The sequence below is a fragment of the Octodon degus genome, unplaced genomic scaffold (assembly GCF_000260255.1).
Source record: "Octodon degus isolate 3935 unplaced genomic scaffold, OctDeg1.0 scaffold00041, whole genome shotgun sequence".
Lineage (NCBI taxonomy): Eukaryota > Metazoa > Chordata > Mammalia > Rodentia > Octodontidae > Octodon > Octodon degus.
In genome coordinates this window covers 6,710,253-6,733,614 of record NW_004524617.1, presented here as the reverse complement: position 1 = coordinate 6,733,614, position 23,362 = coordinate 6,710,253, and the positions used below count along the sequence as shown (strand labels likewise).

General features: G+C 36.0%; 1 protein-coding gene across 1 annotated transcript in view; it reads left to right on the top strand.

Annotated features, from left to right (window-relative positions):
* The first annotated feature begins 480 nt into the window (after positions 1-480).
* Il1rapl1 (interleukin 1 receptor accessory protein like 1) overlaps positions 481-23,362 on the top strand; it is a 1,467,987-nt gene continuing 1,445,105 nt past the window's right edge. Inside the window, exon 1 of the mRNA XM_004631365.3 lies at positions 481-1,378. The gene's annotated coding sequence lies outside the window, so the exon portion shown is untranslated. The remainder of the gene's footprint in view (positions 1,379-23,362) is intronic.

Sequence of the window (23,362 nt, the reverse complement as noted above, 5' to 3'; positions counted from 1 at the left end):
CACTTTGCCTCCAGAGATTTGGAACGGCCCTCTCAAGTCAAGTCCCTCCCTTCCTAAATCCTTCTTAAAGAGAGAGAGAGAGAGAGAGAGAGAGAGAGAGAGAGATCGCTCGCAATAATAAATCCACTTCAAAGCGAAGAAATGAAAGGTTATTATGATTGTCAGTCTAGGCATCGCTCTTTATACCTTTCTGCTTCCTAGAGAAATGGAATCATAATTCTAGATCGGCTAATGTAAGATTAGGTAAGCATCAGGATTTGTCAGTCCACTTTTGCCTGGAAGGACAGATTCCCGTTACTGGAGATCTCCCAGGGTACTGTCCAAAAGATTCCCAGGCTACCCTCCGTTCTTTTCCGTCTTCTGAAAACTAAAACTCGCAAAGCGATGGCTGGCTGTGGATTGGCTAGTACTAAAATATCCATTGGGTGGCAGTAATACTATCCTCTTTATGACTTGCAGCAAACCAGAGAATGCATTCAATCAAATGAACCGATCTTGTAGAAACACTGGAATCATTTATGCATTGCAGTTTCTCTTTCTTGTTTTTGCTCTTTCTTCCCTGGGATATTTTGAGTGGATTGTGGCTATAAATCAGGATCTCTTGCTAGTCAGGTTTTGCTTGTCGTTTTCGCTCGGGATTAGTATCGTTCAAGACAAACGAAAAGCTGCCTTTTCCCCCCCTCTCTCTTTTGAAAAATCATTTTTGGGGGCTGTTGAAGAGAGCTAGGACCCAGGAGACACCTTCCCAAACAGCAGGGGTTGTGTGCTTTCACATACCAGTACTGTACAAGGAAAACCCGTCGGATCTGTTATTGCGGGATACTTGTGAAATATACATAGCATTCTTTCTTATGGCTGCATCCCGAATCTGGAAATTTTACTTGGGGACCAGGCGGAATTGAAAGGCTGCATGTATCCTGAAGATTTGCAAGCAAGACTCCAATTCTTGTCATAGAGCTCACAGACTTCCTCACTTGTCAGCCTTTTTTCTTCCTTTTTTTTTTCTTAAAAATTATTTGCCTCCTCTTTTTTCTGTGTTCCCCTCTCTCAGTCTCTCCTCTTCTATCTGCCTCTTCTTTTTTCCTCCCGGTCTTTGCTCCCCTGCTCTGCACCTGGATTGTATCTTCACCAAACAATCGGGCACTTTGAGAACTAACTGGAGACAGTCTTGGAGGGGAAGATCTGTATGGAATTATCTGCTTTTATGGTGAACTTGGCATTTGTGAATGGGTATCTTGTTCGCGATATTAATTGCTAGCAAAAGCACGAAAAAGAGCCCAGGAGTAAAACGTGGATTTTTCTGAATACGCATTGTGATGACCAGCAATTACCTTACTGACTAATATCCAGAGGAGAATAATTTGGAAGACAGTTGTGGGTAAGGTCATTTTATATATGCAACCCCATCAGTGGCATGAGCAAACTTGGGCATTTGGAATAGGAATGGGTGACTTGGATGATTGCTGCATCGCACTGATGGCTGTGATGTGGCCGTTATTGGCACTGAATGGAATAACTGCAGTTGGGTGTGTTGGTGTGTGTGCGTGTGCGTGTGTGTATGTATGTGTGCCCAAATTCCGAGTTTAATTGAAAATAAATCAGAGCATCATTCTCCACCCCCAATTATCTGGATATGGCAGAGTGTCTTGAATTAATTCTGGGTAAACATTCTTTGTTTAGATGCAATATTTGGGGATCCTGCGTTCTGGAGGGGTAACAGCAGTAAAAGGAACACTTAGTGAAGATCCCCAGTTAAAATGTAACGAGCTACTCTTTATTCATTAAAAGAAAGATGTTTTCAACTCAGTGCAGCATTCTGCTGCATTTCACAGCCGCAATGGGACCAGGGACATCCCACTTGTCAAGTTCCTAAACTTTAAGGTGATAATCATTGTTAATTGTTCACTAGGTTGTGGTTATTGGAGATTATTAAGTACCTGCACTACTTTTCTATCTATCGGATTATCACTCAGAGTGAATAAAAGGAAAGAAAAGAGATTTAAAAAAGCTGAGAATGATGACAAAATAGAGACAAGTAGGGCAGTATTCTCTTAAATGTGAGCATAGTCCTTTCCTTCTCAAGTTCAATTGTCTAATAATATAATTATTTACCCAATACCCTAAATAGCTGAAGCTGCGACCCACGTGCAAGGAAGTCGAAGGTCTGGAAGCAGAGAGGATCCTTTTATTGCAATGCAGCCAGCTTGGGAAATGCAGGCAGTTACATACTTCTTTTAACCTTAAGTTGAAAATGTGCCCTATGTGCTATTTCACCCTTTTGGTAAAAAGTTAGAGACTAGAACACTAAGGATGCTGAAGTATATTCTGTCCTGGAAATGGGATAAAAAATCGATCTTGATGACGTGGTTCAGTGCACTGTACTGCAATGCTAAAGTCCCATATTCAGTACCTATGATGAGAGAATGGGGCATTTACATGTGTTATAAATCTCACCTGGTAGATTGATCCCAAGGGGAGGGGAGAAGATATGCGAATATGTAGGAAGATGGATGGAAGTCGTGCATAATCGGTGATTATGTAACTTCATTACATCAGTGAGCTTCAGTCAACGATAGTGAGATGAAATGATTGTATAGAGAGAGGTTCTAGCACCCCGTTAACTTTTGATCGTTTGTAACAGCTTACAAAGGAGGATAGCAGACAGAGATTAGCTCCAAGGGTCCTGTAAACCTTGATCTCTTTAGCGAATTTAGCGTGAGTTTTCTCATAGTGAGTTTCTGAGGGATAGCAGATCATGTAAGCTTCAGGGCTGGACAGGAGCAATTTTAGCCACACCCGTGGAGAGTCAAAATGTGTCCGCAGTGTTTCACAAATGCCCCATTGAGTAATTGGGGCTGATGATTCCAGCCAAGGTCATAGTTCTTTTTCTTATGATTGAAATATGTGACCCCCCACTGCATGGAAAGTTAAATCCATTGAAATGAAGACTGTGAAGGGAACGACTATCTAGTGTCCTCTGTTGCTTTTTTTTTTTTTTTGGTGAAGCTTGTTGCAGATTTCAGCCTGGTGCTTCTCTTATAAAAAATGATGATTGTTTCCTCTGTATGTCAGAAATGAGTGCTTTGTACCTTTATCTTTGCCATGACAACCTCTTTCTGGGCCATTTTAACCCCCTGGGAAAAGACAAGTAAAATCGTTTAAAGGTAATAATATCCTGTTAAATTTAAAAAAAAAAATGAATGGCATCAAATTCATTAATGCAAAGCCCAGAAATAAAGAGTAATATATTTTCAAGTTTTATTTACTGAAAACCTTACACGATATGTTGCAGTCCCACAGACTTTCACCATGAGATGAAAGAAATGTACTGTGCTCATTGTACAGAGGAGAGAATACTGCAGAAGAAAATGTCATTTTTTCATGTTTTATTTGAATTGCATTTTTTAAAAAGCAGATGCATATCAGCTTCTTTTGGTCTTCTACTCTTGTAGGATCTGGTTCTTTCTCAATAGATCATATATTCACGAAAAAATGAAACTGCTGACATTTTAACCCTATTCAATTGACTTTCATCATCTAGTTGAGCTATTTCTCATTTTCCATAGCATTTATTTTCCAAAGAAGGATAAAGGACTTTTCTGTCAGGGAGATGGGATGATTCTTACCATTCTTTCTATATTTCTCATAGTCCGGTTCCTTACAATCCTATTTAGTTGGGTGCAGAATCTGGATGCCCACTAAGTAACTTTGAAAAGATTTGTTCATCTCCAATCAGAGTGGTGGGATTGGGGATTAAAATCATGAGGTCTGATATTTGAGGTGACTTTGTGATTTCTGCAGGACATTCCCAAACATGGATATACTGGGCCAGTGGATTTGGAGGGTTGGTGTTCATATTGTGTAGGAAATTGAATGTGAAGTTTAACTCCTGATTCCTTCCTTCAGGGGTCAGGGTAATACTACAGCTGCTTCCAGGCTGATAGTCTCCAACTACCTGCAGAAATATAGTCTACAATGTTTTTTCCTGTATTTTTATTTGAATATTTTATAAACGACTTCCTCTGTTGTTTTCTGATTTAAGCCACACATACCTTACCAGACAGGGCATACTGTGGAGGATGGGGATGGAAACAATACCAAAAAAGAAATAGAAAGCAGTCTGTACAAAAAAAAAAAAATATATATATATATATATATATATCCTTTTACTTGAAGACTGCACTGATTCACAGGAAGAAAGATAGGTTCAATGATTTTATCATTTTATGGCTTCTTATAACCTGTTACTTTCTTTAGGGAAAGGATTATGTAACCAAGCAAGACAAGTTATGGCATTTTTCTTAAGTGTCCTACAAATCAATAACGAAAAGCTTTGCTTTATAGGTAAAGATTCAAACATGAAGTTAATGAATAATGTAAGATATAATAGTATTCTATTTTATTGTGATTTTGTCAGCCCAAGGGATGCAGTTAGGTTATCAAATACTTGGAGAAAAGGAAAAAAAAATACCATTTATCAATGTGGAAGCTGCTAATTTTGTTTCCTGACCAGTTTCTTTGGCAAAGTCAGGTAATTTAGTAGATAAGTAATCACAGTACACCTACAAGTAGAGAAAATTTAAATGAAATTTTTGTCATCTTTGCCGTGTTTATGGCCAAATCTGTGTGATTTTTACATTAGTAATAGAGAAAACATTTTTGGAAACAGTTGAACTTTAAAGAATAACTGAAGAATTATATTTCAAAACCTCTTAGCTTACCATAAACTGAAGTATTTGCCATATACTTTGTCTGACAACTAATACAATCTTTGATCTTTGAAAAATTTTATGTTTTAATAGCAAACTCTCTTATAATTTGTGGCAACTGAAGAAGTGTTGATTAGGAAGGTTTAAAAGTAGCAATTTTTCTGGTGATGCTAAAGTTGTAAAGCATAATTATAATGGTGCTATTTGAGCACCTATAGATAAGGTCGTGTGAGCATTTTTATCATTAAATTCCAATTCTATTTACATTAGTTATATCAGGAATCTCAAATTGGAAGAAGTCCATTTCTCTGAGATATCAAGGCACTGTAGAATTCTGGGCTGAGTCAGAGCTGTACTTCTGGCTCTGTTAGTTGCTACCCTTGTGACTGTCTTTGTTAGTCCCTAACCTTGTGACCCATGACACTAAAGTTGATATCACAGTTCAGAGAATCATCAAAAAACTTGAAGATGTACATGTTCCTTTCAAGAAAATGATGTTTCTCTAAGTGATTACCACCATCCTGTACCATATAAGTGTATGGCATAATTATTATTAAGGATTCCCTCAAGTTTCATGAATTTAAGAGAGCTTTTATATGCACTAATTGTAAATCTTTATGGTCACATCTAGTATCAAATACAGTTAGCTGGTACATAATGCTGTACTGACTTTTAGTTCTCCAGATTTTTTCTCTCAGGCATACTCATGGGAATGTAGTTGTCTCAAGTGATTAAAAAATAGTTGCTTTTGCATAACATTTAAGGAGTGGTAACTAAGACTTGCATACGTGAGGGTATTTTAAGAAGACTGCATTTTTCCTGGCCCTGAATACTGAGGAGATTCTGCTTTTGGTACCAAAAGTACATTAATGCACACAAATAAGTATGATGCTACCACTTGAATTGGGTCAGTTGACCACAAAGCTTTTCTCCACTATCATTTCATTAGCAAATAAATAATGGGTCTGAATAGCAAGCACAGCAGAACAGAGGATGTGACAACATAAAGGTACCAGTTCTGGTTAGAATTTTCCAGTTGCAATAATTACTAATGTTCTTTAGGGGGAGGCAATCCCCCATGTGTTACTACTAAAGCTGCATTTCTTTAAGGTTCAAGTATCTTAACATAAATATATTTACACATATAAGAAGAGGATAGCAGTGATGTGAGCTTCTGTATATGTCTTTAAGTGACTAGATAAATAGGCTGAATGTAATTTTTTTTATATTTTGTATATAAGGAGGAATGGGTAAGTGAAAAATTTGTCCTGTAAAAAGCAAATAAGTGTACATGGACTTAAAGAACTTTTATGTTATAAAGCAAACACTGCTTGCTAACTTCGCAATGTGTTCCTTTTTATATTAAAGATCCTTAATATTTCCTTGTTTCACATGAATTCATTCATACACACTTGTCAGACTCTATTGATGCCTTTGAATAGAAAATCTTTTTGTGATTTCCTGTCTTTATAAACGTATATTCTTTATGTCTTATTGAAACACTTTAGATTTGTTCTAGGAGATTTAGAAAGGAATGCAATAGGAATGTAGAGGAGCTTGTTTATTTGACAAATACAGCTAATCAACTTACGAATATGCTTTTAATTTTCACCCAGAGAATGCCACCCTAGAGTGCCTTACACTGCACAGAGCATTGCATTGCAGGCCAACCGCATGGCTCAGTGGTCAGACCTTGCTGCTTACCTGAAATATTGGCTTACAATAAAAAAATCTTTGGTTGGTGTGCTTTTTTGATTCGCTTACATATAAATAATATTCAGGTGTCAAAAGTCTAAAAATCTGAAGGATGTGAGCTACAGAAAAGGATGACCATGTGTCCTGGTGTTCTTTTCTATCGTACAATCTGAAATTGCCAGGCAGTGAACTGTGGATAAAGCAAAGGAAGGAAGCAAAGCAATTTAATATTTTGCTTCTGAAATTTTTATGTTTCCTATTTTCATTTAAAAGCAATCTTTTTCTAATGACAAGCTTTGCAAAGGACATGCTATGCATATGTGTGTGCATATCTATGTATAACATAAGAAATGGTGCTGTTTGCTCTTTTGTTCCTTTAAGAGCTACAGATAAAAGAACATAAATTTAAGCATAAAGTTAGACTATATCTTATATTACTAAGGCAATACATTGAGTGGAGTTTGGCTTCATTGGAAAAATAAAATGAGCTGTGGATTGCTACCACATAATTATGTATCGCAGACTTCATGTGAATTATAATAAATTAGTGTGAAAATTCTCAAAATTATTCTTAGTGGTTTATCTTCCCATTCCTTGATTGAAGTGAGTTAATTGATATAATTTTACCTTATCAATGTTTACAGGTAATACAATTATGACTTAGTAGAGTTGTTTTCATCATTTTGAGGTATTTTCTGGCATTTAAATTTAAACAAAAATGCTGTTTTAAAAGATTTGAAAGCCCACTTAATTATAGTTCTACTTTTATTATCAGTAGATTAAGGAAATGCACAATAGGAGCAGTGATGAAAATGTGAATTCTTCTAAATGAAATTGTATATAGTTACAGTACAGTGTAAATATATTATTTGAGCTGTTTATTCTATCTACAAAGTTTAGAGTGTATGTGAGTTCTAGATTTCTTGAGGGTAACTACTGCAGCCCCACCAAAGAAAAGGTCTGTATTCCCTGTACCAGAATACTTACCATTGCACATGAACATGTATCACATTTACTTTACATAGAAAATGGAAAGAAAGTTTGTATTGTAATGGTCTGTGAACCAAAGGAGTGGGATTAGGTCATGGAAAAATTGGAGGATGAATTTATTAAAAGCATAAATTTAAAGTCCCAACATAGGAAACCTGCCCTTCAAAGTTTAGGATTCAAGGGTTGCAACTTAAAGTCATTTAATATTAAAAATAATAACTCATTAATATGAAATAGTTTGCATTGCTGCCAAAGTAAAGTTGAATCATTATAACTATAGCAAGAATAATTGATGTAGCCTTATAAAATTGCAATGAAATTATGCATAAAGTAGAACTAAAGGACACCACATTATCTCATTTTAGACCACAGAGAAACCATGAACCACACGAATGAAGTTTCTAAGAACTTTACAGTCTATTGGCTCTCCTAGAATGCATAAATCTGGTTTCCTGGTAGGATGCAAATCTCCACGGGGTTAGTTATTTCCTTAATAATTTATTTATCACAGGTCTGAGGATTGAACTCTGGATTGCATATATGCTAAGGGAGCACTGTACCACTGACTAAAGCCCCAGCATTTCATTGGGTATTTATATCCATATGTCCTGGCATACCAGGCTTTTATTTTCATAGTGTAACATAAGAAATAGAATTGTTCTTGTTGGACTAATATCAGTGCATCTCATCACATAGCTTCCAGTTCACTTCATTGACTTGAGATCTTTCATATGACTGTCTCATTCATAATGTGTAGACTTCATCTCTTTCTTTATTAACATTATGTCATTCCTGATCTTATTCCACCCCCAGAAACATAATACAAAAAAGAGTTAGGAAAATAGGTCACCACTGGGCCTCCACACTTTCCCCCCTACCATCCTTTTTCTCTCTACCTTTGCAGTACTCCTGCCTCTCCTCCTGCCCCATGCAGAGAGGTGCTTTTTCGATCTCCTCTTCTCTTCCGATTTTCCTGAACATTTTACTCTGGCAGTCCCTGGCAGTTATGATGCTCATCATCGCCTTAATGTTGCATGCAGTTTTCATGTTTCCAACGGATTCCACTAACATCTTTTAGACTCACTTGATCCCACTTTAAAGAGATAGCACTCCTCACTAAGAAGATCACTCTGCTTATACAGACAACAGTAAACCAATTTGGAAAATCAGAGTAATATCAGATTTGCTAAACTACAATCACAAAGCTCCTAAGTAACTGTCATATATACAGTTGACATGTGAATGTATAGTTTGTGTGTGTGTGTATCTTCATATTTTATTGGCTGCATTAATGTGTATGCACATATGTGAACTCATTTTGCAAAAATTTTGATGTATTAATCACTGCTATAATACTAAAGGAATAGTTTGGAAAAACAGATTCACTCTTTCATATTATAATAGTAATATTTGCAAAAAATAAGCCGCTAGTATTTTTTTTCCTGAGTCAGAAAAATAGCTCCAGTGGACTTCATTTTGCATGATAAGGTGGAGAGAAGGTTGGAAAGGACATGCTTTCATTCAGGTTGGAACTTGCAGTGCACTCCAGACCTCCTGGGTAAGCAGCTGCTCACAAACCTGTATGGAGAAGTAACACTGGCTATGAATACTGTGATGCTTACAGCCTCTCCACCAACTTTATTTCAGAACAGACACAGCCAGGGGAGATAAACACAGCAGTCAAAATGGGAAACGGAGAGGCTTCGAATGATACCAGGTATTTTGTGTAAACAAAGCTTCATGTGGCCAAGAGAGAAAATTTGAATGTAACAAATGAATCTGTTGGCTCTCAGTGTTTGGGTTTTGAATACCCCTGTTAAAGCCCCTAATTGTTCTCACTGTGACAGAACTACTGAATGGGACTCCAGAGGCACCCAGCTCCACAGTGTGCAGAATAAATGCATTCAAGGGGTCTCTGGGGGTTTTTGACTGCAGCTTTACCTTGTTGGGATTCTCCTACAGGGCCCTCAATAACACAGTCACAGAGTAAGCTGCTCATGTCAGTGGGTAAGCACTTCTCAAATGAGTGAATGGTTTACCTTAGCTCCAGGGGGCAAGTGTCTGTCTTGTATTTTTGGGCCCAGCATTGAGCAAAGCATGTATAAGGTCATCAGTAAATCATTGTACAAACAAATGCTAAGCATTTACAGACAGCAGATCAGTTTTACGTTTATGTTCTCCAAAATATGTTGAGCATTGTAGATTGAGACCAAAAGTTATGACTTAGGAAAGTAACAAAGGAAAACTGAGTAATAAAGGAAAGAGGATAAATATTACATGATTATATCCTACAAATGGAGTAAGGGAAATTGGAGGAATTTACTTCCTTCCTTCCTCCCTCCCTCCCTACCTCCTCCTTCCCTCCTTTCTTTCTTTCTATCCTTTGTGCTCCTTCTTTCCTTTTTCTTTCCATTCCTTTATTCCTTCTTTCCTTCCCTATCCTTTACACCTCCATCATAGTTATTTAAGAGCCCCCACTGTGCAAAAGGCAATGGTTATAGTGATGAACAGAGTCACATGTTTGGTTGGGCACTAAGAGTTTAATTAGGATATGGATAATAAAATCATACATAATTGCAATTCAAGATAGTTGTATGTATACTTATAAAGCATGTATACTTATAAAAGAGGTACCAAGTACAGTACTGGCTGGAGAAGGGGTCAAATGCAGAGGGAAGGATTGGGAGAGGCCCACAGGAGCCAATGAAGTAAGACTCCACCAGCACACCAAAAGCAGTCCTTGACAGCCTACTTGAATTTAAGCTGTAGGAGGAAGGGGAACAGATTGAGAGTTTATATCTCCTGAGGGCTTTGATTCTTAATTTTGTGAAGTAACCAAGGACTCCCGGGTGTCACCTTACTGTCATTTTCTTCTTATTGAAAACCAATCCTCAAGCAGTCATCATTAGCTATCTTATTTCCTTTTTTTTTCTTTCATTCTTTCTAAGCTAGGGCTGAAAGTGATAGATATATGCAGAGGCAGAATTTTTTTTTTCTGTTCAAAGGAAAAAATTGTAAGTGGCAATGTATTTTAATGGGACGTATTCATTTAAGCTATCTTTGCTTATTGGTGCAAATTGTCCTAGAGCCTAGCAAAAATGTGGTTTACACATAATTCTTTAATGAATACACTTGAGAATGTTTAAACTATTTTTCTTTTGCTGTTGTTGTCTTTCTCTTTTGTCTTGAGACAGTGTTTCCCTAGGCAGTTCAAGATGGCCTTGAACTCACTTTGTAGCCCAGGTTGGTGTTGAACTTGCAGTGAACCCCCTGACTCAGCCTCCCAAGCGTGGAGATTATTGGACTATGTCACCACATCTGGCTATTTTTTCATAATGATGACAACAGTAAAGTCACCAGAAAGTGACAATTCATTTGGAAAGAATGGGAAATTGAAGAAAGCAATGGGGGAAAATATTTGTATAATAAAATGGCAAGAAGAACATATAAATTCCAACATAGCTTTATGCTAAATTCGTGTGGAGGAAGAATATTGCTTTGTACTAGAATATGCAATTAATAATACGACAATAGGACTTATTCTTAGCAAGTGCAAATATCTTGCTAACTGCCAATAATTATAACAATTTTGAATTGTAGGTCAAAATGAGAAAGAGAATCTCCTAGTAATAAAAATGTTCTCATGCTAGCTTAATTCAAATTCTTACCCTTATCATGTACTATTATCTTTACTTCTAGTATGTAGGAAAAAAAAATAAATGCTGTTTCTTCCACACTCTAAAATGATTCTACATTGAAATTCTAATATGCTAAGATATGGCCAAATATTAAAGAGAAAAGGAATACATTTAACTTAGGCACAAACTGAATATTAGTGTATCTTCATTTTGATTTACATGAGACACAAGTCCCATAGTATAGCTGTTGTCAAAAAACTCATTCCCTTAGGCTTGAAGGTGTTACAATTGAAAGCTGGAACACAGCATAGGAATTTATACTTCAAAACTATTTGAGGTCAGTGGGAGCAACCAGGTGGTCCTTGGAGTACTTTCAACAGCCCTCTTTTGGTTTCTGTCAGTACCCCTTTCCTCTTTCTAGCACACTTTATGATGAATATGTGATGTTTCTCAATTTTTTCCAAGATGTTCAGCCAACTCACTTTCAACCATCAAAATCTGATGTACTTTCCCATCACAACACACAGGCTTACACCTCTCCTATTTTGAATTTCTGGTGCCATCTTAGTAACCCCTTTCATTCAAAATCATTCATGATCAGACTTGCTCCTTCAAATACACCTTTTTGTGTGGTACTAAGGATGAAACACAGGACCATCTGCTTACCAGGCAAGAACTTATTCCACTGAGCTATCTCCCTGGCCCCTCAAATACACATTTTAATTGATTACTTCCTTTACACAAGTGCTGAAGACACACTATTTGAGGACCCTTTGTTCTAAGGCTAGTATGTAATGCAGGCTAAGGATGTTCAAGGCTGTTTTTACCATCAAAAGCTGCTGGATCAGTGACGAAGACAAATATTTAATTAGTTTCCCTGAAAACAGTCACTGCAGTGGAGGATTGCACATGAAAGATACAGTGGTTTCTCTGAGGGAAAGGGAGAAATTGACTACATTATGGTTATCCTCAGGGTCTCCACAGTTTCTACAGGAAATTCTGGAGTTTTGATGGTCTTTCCATTTGTCCCAAATTGAGTCCAGACGCTGCAGTTTTCTATTTCCACATCAGGCAGCCAATAGCAGAGTATAAGCATGTGTAAGATAGTTCTTTGAAGGTGAGGGCAATTCCTGGGTTTCCCTCTGAGTTACCAGTGACAGGGTGGTTTTATGGGTCTGAAGAGGAAATGAATGGAAGACATTTGGAAGACAGAAGGAGAAAGAAAGATATTCAGAAGCTCTGCCTAGTTCATGATATTCCTCTGTCCTCCAGTTGTGCTACAGTAATACCATATAAAGGGGTGCTATAATCTTAAAGATTTATTTATTTAATGGGGCTGAGAAAATAAATGTTATCAATTATAAGAACTTGCTCTATGTAGTTTTATTTCACAGAATGTGATTTTTTGGGAAGGAATATTGTTTAATCTATATAATACTTAGTCCTGCTGTAGGTCAGCAGGTCACATAGACCTAATGAGGATTTCTTGTGTGTCCTGAATTTCCAAATGAAGAGAAGGTAGTCAAAATCTATTTGTGGAGGCTTTATGTAGGACCCCTTTGATTTCAGTTTTTGATGTTCATGATTTTACGGTTAAGAAGAGGATTTCCTGGGTGGGGGTCAGAGAATGGGCAAGGAAATGGAAGACAGGCAAGTAGGCTGAGTTTTCTGGATTGCCAGGATAGTGAGATAATTGTTTGGGTTGTACAGGCAGTGGCTGGGTAGCGAATGTGTCGGCAGAAGGTGCAGACTTGATGAGCTGACTGGTACTGGAATGAGCTGAATGTAAATTTATCAGTGCAGAACAGACAGTGAACGCTGTGTTTCATTAGCATTTGCCCAGCTGAGGTTTGGGTTAGGTGGGAGGAGGGAAGACTAGTTTCAAATATGATGAATCTAAAATCATAGAAAGAAGATATCCTGCAGTTCATTTTTATTGAAAGTTTCATATAGAAGTGTTCACTTTTACACTTCATGGAAATATTAGTATCCTTTCTTAATCTAAGGGAAGTGCCACTGTTTGGATTTTAAAAGGCTTTCTTTAGCCCTAGTGAAGTGATAGGAATGCATTTTTTTTCCTGTAATGATATTCAATCAGGTTGAACACACTGAACATAGTTTTGCCAGTAATTTTTAAAAGCAGTGGTTGCTTCTAAATGGGCAACCATTCATTAAATCATAGAAAATTTGAATAGGAATGAACTCAGTATACATGCTTGCAGATAGATGAAAATTTGCCACAACAACTCTAATAATTATCCATGAACTACTGTCATCTTAATAAACAACCACTTTGACTACTTCTCCCCTCAATTGATCTGACATTTGACTAGAAGGTCAACTCATTTCAGTTCAACAAATACTCCCAGATTTTCTCCCTCCTCCACATTTAATGAAAGTACAAATCTTCAATGAACAATTTACTGTCAAAGCAACACAGGGTGTATGTCTTTAAGTATTTAATTTTTTTTTTCTTAAAACAATGGTGTTTACTACCAACACCACACTTGGTCAAAAATATTTGAGGTGTTTTTTCCTGGTCTTGGCATCTTTTGAAACACAAAATGCAATGCTTTTAAAAGACCAATACTTTTATGAAGGCATAACATTTTTCTATTATAAAACTTTCCTTGCATTTATCAACCTATATGTTTTATGCTTCAAAATACAAATTATCGAGCTTATAAGGAAATTGCATCCTATCTATATTTTTGCTAGACATTTTTATTCATTACATATACTTCAGGATTCCAAGCTAAAAAATTATTCTGTTTTTACTGATTGCACTGCATTGTTTGTGGGCTGTGTACTTTTCTCTTTGTCCCCAGAGTCTTGTGATAAAGGGTTTTAGTTCTGGCACATAATGCTATATCCCTTATTGTAGGTAAGTTTTGTTATTTTAAGTTTTCTACTCAAAAGAGCTATGTAGGTGGTATGGGAGATGAGCGATGACTATTGGAACAGACTGTGCATCAGAAGTTATTTAAGCCTCATCAACACTTGCAAGTTAAAAAAGAATTATTTCCTGTTTCCAAAGTTAAAATTAACTTTAATTTCTTAAGATTATAATCAAAAAAGGTGTGGGCTATTCTCTAAGCATATTCCTTGAGCTACCAGTTTCCTGAATTTGAAGTTTCAACTCCTTGTAGATCTAAATTCATCATTGATTAGTTTTAAAAATTCTGCTAGAACAATATTATTAGCTTTAATAATAGTTACTGTTGACTATGACTACAGATGGACAAAATATGTATGTATAGTCTTATACTAAAAACAGAAGTATACTAAGGAAATTGAAAATTGAGTTTGGCTTCACTGAATCATTGTTTGAAGTACAGAAGTTAACTAGATCTGGCTGTTATGATTATGTTGTTACCAGGCCTAAAAAGACTTGAAGCACATCAAGTGTATATTTTCATAGACAGATGCTTACTTTCTGAAAATGTAAAAAGGCTACTGGAATTGTTTTTCTAAAAGACATCTAAGAACAGTCTTTTAGAAAACTTATTTCCATCAGACCAATTCTAGTTTTGTGTTGGGACTACTAAAGTATGAGATAAGTTAGGGTAATTCCTAAAGTTACTGAGTTCTAATTTCAATGGCATCATCTTTGCTACTACCCCCACTATTGTTTCCACTGTCATCATTATTAAAAGCTCAATATTAACATTTTCAATTCAAAGATAACTGCATGGACCAGGACTCTAGCCATTGTCTATAATGAACTTAAAGATTGTGTTGGTTCTGGAAAAGATGTCAGATATGTGGATTTGCATGTGACATATTTGTCTTCAAGTTATACAACCCTCCGTTTCTCTTTTTGATGTCTAGAAGTACGTTTGCCCATAGTACAGCTCAATATTGTTGAAAAGTGAAAGACAGGGAGAAGGGAAAGAAACAATAAGGCATCTCCCAAAGTGTCTTGGTTTCAGCAAGATAGTGAGAAAAAAAGGGTTTGATTAAATAATATAGCATATCCATCTTGATACATATTTGACATTTATATTTTGAGGGTTTTGTTCATAATGCAATGCTAGTTGATGAAAGAAATGCTTATTCTATTCTTCAAGGGGTTGTGTACTAATCTAACAATACTCTAATTGACAGGTCAGGTGATAAAATTTTATGGAATGTCAAATTGGGACTTAGAACCAATTATTATACCAATAAATAATTGGTATATAATTGGCAGAAAACAGTGTTTGAGCATCATTAATCTAACTAGTTTTTGAAGTTACCAAAACAGGAATAGATAACAGTTAAGTGGTATTCTGTTTTCATAAATTACAGGATAATAAAACTCATGGTTTTTAGCTTCTCAGGTTTTATTTCCTACAGCCCTTTTGTTTTGGCATATACATAGGTATCCATTAAGAAGAAGGTATAAAAAATTGATTTCAATTTTATCACTTTCATAGTGTCAATATGGCCTCTCCTGATTGCAAAAGGCATCATAGTATAATAGAATTTACTTGTGGATCAAGGCAAGTTGATTTTCAGTTTGGGCTTTAACATTTACTGGCTGTGTAATCATTGACAGGTTCCTTACAGCATTAGAATTTTGGTTTCCAGATATCCAATGAGAAAACAATGTCTAACTTTAGAATTACAAAGGGGATGAAGTTGGGGCCAGGGAGATGGCTCTGTGGAATAAGAGCTCCCCTGGCAAGGGCAAGAGCCTGAGTTCAATCCTCGGTTCCACAAAAAAAAAAGGATGAATTAATATTTGTAAAGCATATATAGAGCAATTATAAATAAATAATAGCCACATAATACTTGCTAATCCCTGTATTCATATTTTAACAAACTGATACATGCTTTAACAAACCATTAAGATATCACTATCCTCATTTTACTTGACCTATGAGCAGCATTTGTACACTCTTTCTCCTTGGTACATTTTTGTCACTTAGCTTTCAGTATAGCATAGTTTCTTGGTTTCATTTACATTTTGCTGCTACCCTTTTCAGTCTCCTTTGTGGGTCTCTTTCTTCCCTTCTTTGCTTTTCCAGTTGGAATGTCCCCACTTCTGCTCTTATTTGTCTTTTCAGTTTATACTCACTCCCATTTCATTCTCTCTTCTCTCAACTTGGTCTCTTTGCTGATGTCCAAACATGGGCACTTAGGGCTCATTCAACATCATGTCCCTCTTAACCTTTGTCAAGTTTTGTCAAAAACACAAATTCTCTTTTCCCTCCTGTGTGTACTTTATGCAGTTTTCCTACCTAAACTGATATCCATTTTATTCTTCCTTTCAGAAATAATACAAGAGATCATCATTTCTTTCTCTCCCGTGTCACACCCAATGTCACCATGACCTGTTTGGTACTATCTTCACACTTATCCAAAATTTAAAAACTGTTGTCTACATCTATGGATATCATACTCATCAGTGTTGTGAAGGTTGCTGATATGACTGGGAGTGAAAAGTAAATTCTTTGAATGGCCTCCAGATATTGGCCTATGGTTCTCCTTTGATTTCATTTCTCCTACTTATCCAGAATTTTCTTACTTTCTTTTTTTCTTGCCAGCCTCAAAGTGATACCTATACACATAATAGATAAATTACCAACTTAGGGCTTTCCAATGTCTGTTCACATTGTGTGGAGCATTGTTCTCTCAGAACTCTAAAGCAAATTTACCTTCATAATTTTTGTGTTGCATCTAGTTTCATCTTTTCTGAGAGAAATACTCTAACCACAACCTCTGAAATTGCAGTACATCTACACCCACATTCCCCATCACTTATTTGGTTCTACTCTGCAATTCTTTTAGGTTCATCCTACATTTTAATATTTTTATAAAAGTACTCATTTTGCTGATTGTTTATTCCAAGAGTTTTAACTCCACATAGTGTGACTCTTTGGTCTTCCAGCTCATTGAGGAATTCCAGGCACTGAGTACAGTGTGAATTTTGTAAAATTATTGAGTGAATACATAGTTATAAAATGCAAATAATGATTACTCTTCTTAATGGCACTTTTGAGAAGATTTTAGTAAGATAATGCAAAACAATTTTATGACAGAGCCTCAAAAATTAATGCCTTTATTCAATGGTGAATGTTAATTGCCTCATGTCAGTTATCACATGTGCTGTGCACCAAAAAGCAAAGGTATTACAATGTGGACAATATCTCTCAATTTAAAGTTCCCTAGTAATCGTTAGAAGAGAATATCTACTGTTGACACACATAACATTATTTTATTAGGTTGATATAAGTAGTGACAAAGTTATGCAAACAGTCATCGATATATGATGCATCACATGTCAGAAAAATAAACTGACAATGTTCTTTTTAGTTTAATCCAATTAAATTTCATATAATTTTTAAAAGTTAGTAACAAATATTTGCTAATATGGGTTATTTTCAAAATAATACTACATAATGATTTGTAAGAGTACTGAGAAGTTCCTACAATTTAAATAGCTGAAAAAATGTCATCCTCATTGCATTTTTTGGGTGCATTTTAATAAAAAAGCAATTTTCTTTTTTCTGGTTGATTCTAATGATAGTTTAGATTGTTCAAAATATTTCTTAATTTTATTTTTAGTCTTTGCATTTTATAAATAGAAAAATATTGTTATGAAGTATTTTTATGAATATCACAAATATAGCTTTACCATTGTATGATTGAATAGAAAATAAATACTTTCTTTTTACATCTTATTTGGCAAAGCATTGAAAAACAGTTACAACTGAAAGCTTTTTGTAAGTAAAGACAAAGAGTATTATTTGTGCCTATTGAATGTATGTTCTTGTTTTGTCTCTTGCCCAGTCATCAGTTGCCTATTTTAATCAAATACATTCATTCTTCTGTTTCATTCATACAGCTTAGTATTTTTCAGAAAATTTCCCAATGTTTTCCTGCATGCAGAGCACTGGATAAGGTATGTAATGAGAAGATGTCCCCCAAATGTATTCTATGAATCTTCCATGTAGATTTAGAGATTTATATTAAGTTCAGAGTGAACTGTAAGCTCATCTATCTATGTATCTATGTATCTGTCTGTCTGCCTGTCCGTCCATCCATTCATCCATGCGTATCTTTTCCCAAAATTTGTCTAAGATGTTTATTCTAGAATTCACTAAACCAGTAATTTGTGAATAAATTTGTTTCCATCTTGTTCTTGCTCTTTTATTCCTTTGGGTGTTCATCAGAAACTTCATTTCCTTTTCTAAGCTTGAAATACTCATGTCGTCACCTCTTCTTACTTAAGTGCATTAATTATTCTATCACCAGAATAAGAGTGTCAAATGGAAGAAGGAGGGGAAAAGAGAGTCGAATACTTCACCTAATTGCCTGGATGCTGCCTTAGATCTAAATGTTGTAAGTTTTCTTCTATTTCAGAAAGAACCACTTTTTTCAAGGATTTTTATTGCCACTCATGCCTACTTCACTTTGTTACTCCTCTGCTCATTGTGGGTGGATGGAGTTTGACTATTTCAGAATAGTTACTAGTGGGTGGGTTCAAAAATCTCTAGTGGGTTGAGAAAAAGCCATGTTCATATAGATAGTGATCCTTCTATTAAAATCTTGGGAGTGAGTAATATTTAATAGCTATGTTCACCACGCACATAGCAGAGTCCATCTGTACAGAAACTGATGGTGTCTAAGGAGAATGCCAAGGCAGTTTGGATTTTTTTTTTTCTTTCTGTATTTAGGACAGGGTGTACAGGGTCTCACTATGCAGATTGGGTTCGTAGTGAGCCTCTTGTTTTCAGCCCCCCAGGTCCTAGGATTATAGGTGTGCACCACCATGCCCAGTCTCAATCCTGTCTCAGCATGCCAGAGCGGGGAGCACAGCATGCCAGAGATCAAACCCTGGCCACTGCACTCTGCCTAAGCAGGTGCTTTAGTCCACTGAGCTATCAGGGCAGCCCTGAGTTTGTATTTTTTTTTGAGTTTGTATTCTTATAAAGGATTTGTTAGCAGTAGTTCTGATTTCCAAATTTGATTTTGTTTCTTGGAAGACAAGGTTTCTCTCCTGAGGGTATGACATGGACTTGGGTGCCTATGGGTCTCCTCAAACATGAGATGTTATGAGTCTGTCAAGACATAGTTTTCCTACTGCAGCAGATCATAGCACATGGCTTTAGGGGCTGTGACATTGCTTTGACTACAGATGTAATGCCTTTAGGTTCACTGACTTTAAACTGTGTATAGCTGCAGTAAGGGTAGTCGTATGAGCAATTTAGCTGTCAACTGAGTGCATTTTCTTTTTTGATTTGAGTTGCAGTTTTAAAAATATTAGTAAATACAGATCTGGTAACAACCAGTAATGTTGTATACACACTGAACACATCATTAAATTTAGTGAAAACTTTCTAGATGGTGAGACCACTGGAAATGATAAGGCTTTCAAAACATAGACAATTTTATGAGGTTTTTCTTAAAATGCCACTTCACTTAATGTGATATTTGCATTAGAATGAATTTTAAATGGATGCCATTATATTCTCATTTTCTGTCTTTTCTGAACTAGAGAAAATCCTTTACCTTAATGGTTATCACCTTAATCTTCAGAGACTGACTAGTCATTGGTGTTCATGACCTACTTTATTATAACAATGCTACTATCAAAACGTGAATATTGGGTAGCTACAGTTGAATGATAACTTTTGCCAAAAGAGTCCCGGCAGCTGAATCACATGTTACATGGTTTGTAATTATCATTCCAAAATTCAACATACTAGGGCAATTAAATGTTTAAATGATTGGAGATAGAGAACCTATTTTAAAAGAACATTTTACTTTCACTTTATTGGCAAATTTTAAGACCAAAATTTAAAAGGACCAAAATGGACGTAATTTAAATAAACGTTTTAGTGAGGAACGTAGTGAAAATGCTAAATGATTGGAAAAAGAGATATTTAACTCATTGCAACTTCTATAAATGATGATTTTCCCATTTAAAAATGAAATAAAGTTTCATGTAATATACAGTACTAAATTCAGACTGACATAAAAGATGTGAATATTTTAAATAAGTGACATATTTAATTTGAAAATTTTAATCTAATATAAAATGCAAATTGCAGTAGCCCTTAATGTAGAAAAAGGGAAAAATGTAGTGATTGAGTTTGGGGAAATTGTAACTTGGACAGATTCAGCCAGCTGCAATGATGAACAAGGCTTCCTTTATTATTGCTTCAAGAAAAGCTATTGAGTGGCTAGCACAAAGTAGCTGCTTGAATACAGGAATATCCAATATCTCTTTGAGAGGCGTATTTGATTACACATTTTCCCTTTAGAGTTTCTAACTCTCCACGGTACACAAAAAGTCCCCAAGATCACTGTTGTTATCATTGTAGTTGTTTTTTGACCCAGAGGTTAGGCTACTGACAACTATTGTAAACTAGGTAAAATGATCTTTAACAGTGTTTTCCTGAATACCTGATACAGTTTTTTTCTTTAAAATTGCCCCATAAATCTATGATACTTAGAGTGTTAATTGTGAGGGAGTGTGACTCTTTCTTTCATTCTTCCTTTCTTTCATAAAATTTGTATTGATAATTCTTTTTAGCTGCATTTCTCACTCTTTTCAAAACAACTTCTCAGTATGCCAAGTCTTCCCTAGATACACACACACACACACACACACACACACACACACACACATGCACCCCTCAGATATATGGTTCCTACTAATTTCTACTTGGCAACCTTACTCATTCTTCAATACCCATTTCAGACATTTGATCTTATAAACCTTCCCTATCTTTTCTGCTAGTGTGCATTAGTCAATATTCATTTTAATTGCATACCCCAAATCCAATGGTCAGAATACAGATTCTTGTTAATGCACCAATTTTACTGTACTTATTTCATTTGTCTGTTTTTTCTCTCTCATTAAATCGAGAAAAAGACCCCAAATGTTATTTATTCCTCTTTGCAAAACCAGCTCAACATATAGAGCTTGTCATCACAGGTTTCAATGAAGAGTTGATTGACTGAATGAACAGATCTTCACTTGTGGATTTTACACAACCTACAGTTGTGGGTGCCAACTCAGTATGAAGAGTTGGAAGCTGTTTGCAGCTCTGCCAGTCACTTTTATGTTCTGCCAGCAAATTCTTGGTTCTTGTACATTCCCCACTGATAGGATTTTTCCCAACAGTGCTTGGCTTGATTACAGGTTCAAAATTGTTTTCTACCATGTCTGCTTTTTTTTTTTTTTAACTACTTGACTTCATTTTCTCAGTTTCTATACAGCAGGCTTCTGGGGCATCCTGTTGTTACCCATTCCCCTCTTGTGCCTCACCCACCCAAGGAACTTTCTGTTGAAAGGCTGGGAGAATGGCCAGCTTCCATCATCTTGTTGCTGGTGATCCTGTATTACTGTAGGCATCTGAGTGGTGAACCTGGGCACACTGCCACAGTCAGCAGTGAAGGTGAATGCTTTCCAGTGCCAATAAGTACTAAGGCATGGAAATAAATCCATGCAGAATTGACTTTGTCAGTGCTTTCTAGTAAAGGAAAAGATTCTACATGCAGAATTCATCAGTAGCAATGAACATTATCACATTACTTGTAGTTCTAGATGAAAGAACACCAATGTTCTTCACCCTAAGTGCTGCTTTAGCAAGAGTCTGTTGCCAATTGAAAATAGTCTATCCTTGTTGTGTGTATTGCTTAGTTTGAATCAGGGATAAAGAGCTGAATCGTAATCAGTCTTACAGTTCAAGTAAACTTGAAGTGCATATGGGTCAGCAAGGGAGTTTTTTTCACTAGGTATGGAATACAACTGAGACTCTGCATTACTAATAAGCATCCAGGTGATACCATGATGTCTAAATTGTTGATTTAAGGATCTCATTTTTGAGCAGCAAGATTATAGAAGGCATAGTGTGTTCTTTAAAAGGTAGTGCCACACCAGGCGTGGTGGTATACATCTGTAATTCCAGCACTTAGAGGATGCTGATACAGAAGATTTCAAGTTCAAATTCAATTTGGGCAACTTAATGAAAACCTATCGTAAAATACAAAATGGAAAACATGCTGGGGATGTAGTTCAGTGTGAAAAGCCCTGGGTTCAATCCCCAGTGCTAGAAAAAGACAAAGACCAGCTTATGGGCATAATAGATATTTGGAGTAGCTCACAACCATCACAGGTGAAAAAGTACACACTAATACAATATGAACTGATTTTCTCATCACCAATACATGGCACTGGGATTGTTATTGATGATGGTGGTAGAAACATCTTGAGTTACCTGAGCTTTTTCTCCTGAAAGTCAATTATCCATTGATATCTGTCAAAAAACATTTAAAGTTATTTAGTAGTAAAAGAGTGAATCAGTCCCTTAGTGTTTGAAAGTTTTAGTTACAGAGGTAGTAAAGTTCAGTTGCCAAAGACTAAGGAATCAGGTGAATTTTAACTAGATTTCTTTCTTACTTCATGCTCTAGCAGAGTGGTAATAGAAATATCATTCATTGTATTTGTGCTATATGTGAGCACAGGTGTTAGTTGTCAGAAGTACAAAGAAACATAAAACATACTGTCTTCCCAGAGGGCATTTATAATTGACTTTATTAATGTCCAGCTTTTGAAGGCAGGTCTTGACTCTTGAATTTGTATTTGTAAAGCATACATTTAATTAGCACTTATTGTTCATATACAGTGTTAGTCATTAAATAAAATATTAAGATGGAAGGTCCAACCAGATAGCCCAGTGGATTAAAGTACTTGCTTAGGCAGTGCCAGGGACCAGGCTTCAATCCTTGGCCTGCTGTGCTAGTGCCCCACCTCCAGGGTGCACTGAGAAGGTGATTGAAACTAGGTGTGGTGATGCTTACCTGTAATCCCAGCACTAGGAAGGTTGCAAACAGGAAAATCACTATGACTCTGATCTGTGCAGTGAGACCCTGTAGACCCTGTACTAAATACATTAAAAAATTAAGATTGACATGAGTATCTTAATGCTAAATTGTGACACAAATTTCTAAAACCACTAGTAGATTTAACAATGAAAATCCCATGTGACCTCGAATCTTGAATCAGAGCTTCATAATTATACTTAAAACATGGAATATAGCCCTTGGATAAATATCTTTTTAGGATTGGTAGCACTCTTTTTGTCAAACCACAAAAGACATCCAAGAGTTTTGATTCTATTTCTAGGTGGAGACTTTATGATCTTTCTTTTCTTTTCTTTTCTTTTCTTTTCTTTTCTTTTCTTTTCTTTTCTTTTCTTTTCTTTCTTCTCTCTTATTGGTACATATTTGTAGTGTATGTTCTTTACTTTCATCTTATAAACTGTCCTCATGTAATTTATATAACTTTTTTCTCTTTGCTTACCTAGTAAATTTGTCCTTGCAGCCAAACTT